Source organism: Macaca nemestrina, chromosome 1 (assembly GCF_043159975.1).
Source record: "Macaca nemestrina isolate mMacNem1 chromosome 1, mMacNem.hap1, whole genome shotgun sequence".
In the NCBI taxonomy this organism is placed as follows: Eukaryota; Metazoa; Chordata; class Mammalia; order Primates; family Cercopithecidae; genus Macaca; species Macaca nemestrina.
This window is the reverse complement of record NC_092125.1, coordinates 211,810,832-211,817,354: the sequence shown is the minus strand read 5'-3', so window position 1 is coordinate 211,817,354 and position 6,523 is coordinate 211,810,832.

Genomic DNA, 6,523 nt, shown 5'->3' with positions numbered 1-6,523 from the left:
TTTCATTTTGAGTCAGCAAAGAAGGAAGGAAACAAGTGTTCGTGGGCACCTGCCATTGGCCAGGCCTGGCACGGGACGCTTTTCCATGAGTGACCTTGCCGCCTGTCCCTAATGCGTTCCCACACGGACCTTGGTCTCCTTTTGCAGGTGAAGAAACTGAGGTTTGTGCAACTCAGCAGGTTAATGGCAGAGCTAGGAGGAGAGCCCAGGCTTTTCCGATTTGGGGTCAGGAGATTCTTTTTAGGGCTGAGTCCTGCATGGGTTGGACCAGACCAGAAGGAGGGGGTAGATGGTGGTGCTGCTGGTGCTGATGATGGGTGCTGGGGGGGTGCTATGTGAAGTTCACTACATACGTGATCACATTGGGCTCTCCCTACAATTTTATGAGGTAGATTAATCATCTCCACTAGACAGATAAGGGCACTGAGGTTCAGGAAGACCCTGAGCGTCTGTCTTGACTGCTCTGTGCCACCAGCAAGGAACCCAGTGCTTGGCACCTAGCACATCATCAATGCTCAATACACAACTGTTCCTATTCCCTTTATCTTGCCCTCACCCTTTTCCCTGGAGGGGTTGGACCATGAGAGCTCAAAGGCCCAAGCCAAAGCCCAACTTTACTCATTTAACAGACAGGGAAATTGGGTCCAAGGCAAGGGAGGATCTTGACTAAATCAGGCAGAGAAAGCCAGGCCTGATGGTCAGTGGAGGCCCGGATAGTTGTCTGGGGGCCTCAGGAGGGGAGGAAGGGATGGAGGAGATGTAAGTGGCCAGGGGGAGGGCCTGGCTGCTGCTTTAGAAGAGGGGGTAGGCGAGAGCAGGTCTGGGAGGAGGAAGAGCCCTCGGGCACTCCCCACTCACACTTTATAGCTTGACTGCTCCCCGCACCCAAAACACAGCCTTCCCTGCCTCTTTCCCTCCCATCATGCCTCTCCTCACCCCCTCCTAGCCCTCCCTTTGGTGAGACTCCGGCCTAGGAGCTGGGACCCGGTCCCAACACTCTAGAAACTTGAGTCAACCCCTTCCTCCCTGGGGAACCCATAAAACAAGGGACAGTGGCACGTACCTCCCCTGCAGGTGACAGGACAAATGAGGTAATGCAGGTGAAAGGCTGGAAACTAGACAGAAATGGGAGTTGTTGTTATTTTTATTATTACTACATCAGATAACTGGTTGGACTGCATTTTTCTCCGGTTGCCCCCGGGGCCCTGTAGAAACAGCTTCAAATTGTGCTGGAAATTGCTGAGGACACAAATCGGGAAATCTGGGCTCTACCCTCGCTCCCTCCTGACTTGGAGGGCACTTAGGACAAGATCTGGTTCCTGTCCCTGTCTTGGTCCCATCTCCCATCTGAATGGTGCAGGTGGACAACATGTTCTGTCTCTGTCCCTGGAACTTTGTAGGTGGCAGCTCTTGGCCTTGTTTGCGTTTGAGGAGGTGCCACTGGGACCAAGGGAGTGGGGAGACCAGGCAAGGATGGGTCCATGGCAGCCCCGTGGGTGCCTGAACCAGAGACACTTACTGGGTCTGACCATGGAAGTGAGTGAGTCCTCCCTACACCTCTTGCTGTCCGCTCCCTGAAACATTTTGGGGAAGCAGAGTTGGCCCATCCTGAGACCTCATTCTGGTGGCAAGCGTCAGCCAGGGGGGCACCCCAGTTGGCAGGGACAAAGGCTGAGCTTACCCCTGGGGCTGCTAGGGAGAGGAAGCTAGGGAGGGAGAGAAGTGCCTTTCAGGGCATCGAATTCGGGAGCAGAAGGTGGACGTCTGCAAGGACTGGGGAGACGAGTGTGCACATCGCCACCTAGGCCCCAAGGAGGGCAGTGCAGCCCCCACCGGGTTCCAGGGCCATCTCTTGGGTTCTGCGCTGTGTGCCTGCTGGCACTGGGACCTGGGCAATCCCAGTGTGACCCACCACCCTGGCCTTTCAGGCATCTACAGCACGGACAGTGGTTGACCTTGGGGTGACACTGCTTTGGCTACCTGTCCCTGCTTTCTGACTTACCAGATGACGGTGTGACCTTGGGCAAAAGACAGCCTCTCTGAGGCCATTTTTCCATCTGCAAAAAAGAGGACTATTTGCTCCCTTGCAGAGTTGCTAAGAGCCTGAGGAAGGATATCACCTGTGATGTACCAAGCACGGAGCCTGGGGCATGGTGAGTTTTCAGTGGCCAGTCAGTCCCTGTCTCCCTCCCCTACAAATGAAGTCATAGGATGATAGGAGAGCACTGGAAAGGAAGCAGTGCTGCTTGGAGGTGTCAGGAGGATTCACAGAGAAGAGAGGGCATTAGAGTAGGGTTTTGAGGGATGTGCAGGAGTTTCCTAGATATATCGGGCTCTGTGCAGGCAGGAACCATAAATGTCATGGATCATCCTTGTTTCTGAAGTGCTTAGTATGTAACAGAAGCTCAATAAATATTTGTTGTTTGGGTGGTTGGCATTCCAGGTAGCAGGACTGTGTAGGAGAGGCATGAAGATATGCACGGTCTGGTCTCAACAGTGAATGAAAAGTTTAATTCCTCTTCTGGGCCCCCACGGTGCTTTGCCACTTTGCCTATGGAAGGCCATTGTATACGTGGGTTCATGTGTCACATCTCCTGGAGGACTGTGGATACCCTCAGAATGGTCTGTCTGCTCACTCCCCTTCACCTAACTCTCTAGGGTTCAGCCATGGATCCATGCTGAGGGTGGTGGATCCGTGTTCAAATGAAGAATTGAAGCATGCTCCTGAGGATGACTGGCAAAGCCTTGTTTGGGGTGAGGGGTGTGTGTGTGTGTGTGTCTGTGTCTGTATGTGCGTGTGTTGTGGAGGCTGCCTCCCGTGATCCTTCCCCCTCTTCCCAGGTAGTCAACGGTAAACAGGGTAAGGTCCAAACCCTTGACCCAGCCTTCCTGGGTCTTCCTGATTGATCTCTGCCCATTGCTCCATCCTGGTAAATTTGTGCCCTATGAGAACAGTAAGCAAAGCAGAGGCCAGTCGGGGACGCTGGGGCAAAGGGGTGCTGGTTGAGGTGGGGTTGTTAGCGTGGGGGCCTCGCTGAGAAGGTGATGCTATAGCAGAGTGTTTCTCCTTCACCAGCTTCCCCTTCGGGCCCTGGGAGCAAAGCCTACCCCACTCTCCTGGCTGGGCTGGGCACCCCCTGGTGCTCCATGGCCTTTGTGTGCACCTTCTTCCTGGCCCTAGGCTGCCTGGCCCAGCTGCTTCTGAATCATGTGACCCAGCCAATTCTATAAGCCTTTCTTTGTCTCAGTTTCCTCATCTGTTAAAAGGGGATAAAATCACACCTGCTTCTAGGCTAGCTGTGGGCGTTGCATCTGTTATCAATTGCAGAAGGCTCAGGATGGCATCTTTGCATCAAAAACACTCCACAAACGGGGTCCTATTAGTTATCATTGCACTTATCCTGTTTTTCTAGATGCTCTGGCCATTGAGTTTTTCCTGATCCTCTGGAAATGGACATGGCAGGAGCTTCCTGGGGAAGCCTGGGCAAGATGGGAGAGTGAGGATAGTGCTTAGCAGGTGCCTCGGCTGCTGGCCACAAACAGCAGTGAATGGTGCTGAGTCCTGCAGATGCATGATCATCTCAAATCATTCTTCACCACGCCCCTGGGAAGGCGGCCTCACCCTGCACACAAGGAAACCCCTGAATCAGAACGGGTGACTTGGCTCTGACTTGCGAGGGGCTGAACTGAGATTTGAACCCAGGTCAGCCTGTTTCTAAGCGAAACTGCCTCCCTGGAGAAATACCTTCCAGCTCACGTCAGGTTAACGCTGGCCAAGAGCTCCATGGATCAAGGGGGCCAAGGTTAGTTTCTCCAAATGGACTGGAATTGGAGCAGATCTGGGAGAGGGACATTTACAAGTTGCTGTGGCCATTCTCGGGAGAAGGCAGACACAGTGATCAAATAGTTCATTCGGCTGGACTCCCTTAGGATGGAGAGATAAAAGAGAGAGAGGAAGGAGCAAGAGAAAGAAGATGGATAGAGGGTCATTCCACGGGGAGGGCCACTCTGCCCACCTGTTGCCGATCAACTTTTGTGCAGTTGGTGCCTGTGAGCCTCTGCTGGTGGCAGGCAGCCTCGGTTCCACGTGCCCCTCCGGAGCCTCTCCCTCTCGCTGCCCTGTGACGATCCTGAATTTTCATTCTGCCTGGCGCAGAAACCCTCCAGGTGTGAGATGTGGAGAAAAAAGCACCAGGCGGGGGTCATAAAAACCAGGTACTGGTCCTGGCTTAGACCTTGAGTGAACTTGGGGAAGTCCGTTCCCTTTCCTGGGTCTTGTGATCCCCCTCTGTATAATGGAGTGGTGGCAAGAATGGGTGAGCTACCTTTCAGCTCTAAAATTGAATGTAACTGATCATTCGTTCAGTCAACAAACATTTATTGAGCACCTGTTACGTGCCAGGCTCTGCTCCAGATGTTCAGGTTACCAATGAGAGGGAGACAGACAAATTCTGCTCTCAAGGAGCTTGTACTCTTGATGGAGAGATGGTGAACACACTAATAATAAATAAGGTAATTCCATTTTTAATTTTATTAAATTTATTTTTCTTTTCTTTTCTTTTCTTTTGGAGACAGAGTCTCACTCTGTCACCCAGGCTGGAGTGCAGCAGTGTGATCACAGCTCTCTGCAGCCTCCACTTTCCAGCCTCAGGTGATCCTCCTACCTCAGCCTCTCAAGTATCTAGGACTACAGGTGCATTCCACCATGCCTGGCTAATGTTTCTGTAGAGATGGGGTCTCCTTCTCTTGCCCAGGCTGGTCTTAAACTCCTGGGCTCCAGGAATCTGCCTGCCTCAGCCTCCCAAAGTACGGGGATTACGGGTATGAGCCACCACACCAGCCTATTTTTATTTTTGTTTAAAAGGTCACCTTGGCTTCAGAAAATAAGGTAATTTCAGGTATCAAGAAGGAACAATAAAACACGGCCATGCGCGTGAGAGAAAGATGCTTTCCATAGGGTGATCAGAGAAGGGCTCCCTGATGAAGTGCTATTTGAGCTGAGACCTGAAGGATGAGCTCATCGTGTGAGGATCTGGAAGAGCAGGCAAGGCTGAGGGAATGGCAAGTGCAAAGGCCCTGAGGTGGGACTGAGGTGGGAGTGACGAAGGGACGGAAAGAAGCCCAGCATGGCTCGGGTGGTGAGCAAGGGGAGAGTTGCATGAAATGAGGCAGGGGAGGTGGGCAGGGTGGATGGCTCTCAGCCAGGGAGGCACCACCCTCCCCAGTGAATATTTTCTGGTTGTCACAGGGACTGGGGGACAAACTACTGGCATTTGGTGCTGGGAGGGATGACAAATGTTCTGCGATACCCAGAAGTCCCACACAATACTGTTATTTCCCCCATTAAGAAACATTGGGGCCAGGCGCAGTGGCTCATATCTGTAATCTCAGCACTTTGGGAGGCCGAGGTGGGCAGATTGTTTGAGCCCAAGAGTTCGTGACCAGCCTGGACAACATGGCAAGGCCCTATCTCTATTTTTTAAAATGCAAAAATTAGCTAGGTGTGAAGGCATGTGCTGGTAGTCCCAGCTACTCGGGAGGCTGAGGTGAGAGGATTACCTGAGCCTGGGGGGTGGAGGCTGCAGTGAGCCATGATTGCATCATTGCACTCTAACCTGAGTGACAGAGTGTAACCCTGTCTCAAAAAAAAGAAGAAAAAGAAAGGAAGAAGGGAAGACAGAAAAAAAAGCAAGAAAGAAAGCAAGACAGCAAGCAAGAAAGAAACATTAGATCCCACTTCACACCGTTAAGATGGCTACTATCAAAAAACCAGAAAATAGCAAGTGTAGGTAGGGATGTGAAGAAACTCGAACCTTTGTGCACATTCCGTTTGCAGTGGGAATGTGAAATGGTACAACCACTGTAGAATACAGTATGGTAGTTCCTCAAAAAAATCAAACACAGAATTACCATATGATGCAGCAATTTCACTTCTAGGTATATACCCCAAAGAATCGAAAACAGGTTTTTTGTTTGTTTGTTTTGAGATGAAGTTTCGCTGTGTTACCCAGGCTGGAGTGCAGTGATGCGATCTCGGCTCACTGCAACTTGTGCCTCCTCGGTTCAAGCAATTCTCCCGCCTCAGCCTCCTGAGTAGCTGGGATTACAGGCAGCTGCCACCATGCCTGGCTAATTTTTTTGTTGTTGTATTTTTAGTAGAGACGAGGTTTCACCATGTTGGCCAGGCTGGTGTTGAACTCCTGACCTCAAGAGATCTGCCTGCCTTGGCTTCCCAAAGTGTTGGGATTACGGGTGTGAGCCACTGTGCCCGGCTGAAAACAGGGTCTTGAAGAGATATTTGCACACCTATGTTCATAGCAGCATTGTTCACAATAGCCAAAAGGTGAAGGCACTCCAGGCATCCATTGATGAATGAATGGATATGGACAATGTGGTATCTCTGTACAATGGAATATTATTCAGCCCTGAAGAAGAAGAAAATTCTGACACATGCTGCAACATGGATGAACTTTGGGGACATTATATCCAGTGAAATAAGCCAGGCACAAAATGACAAATACGG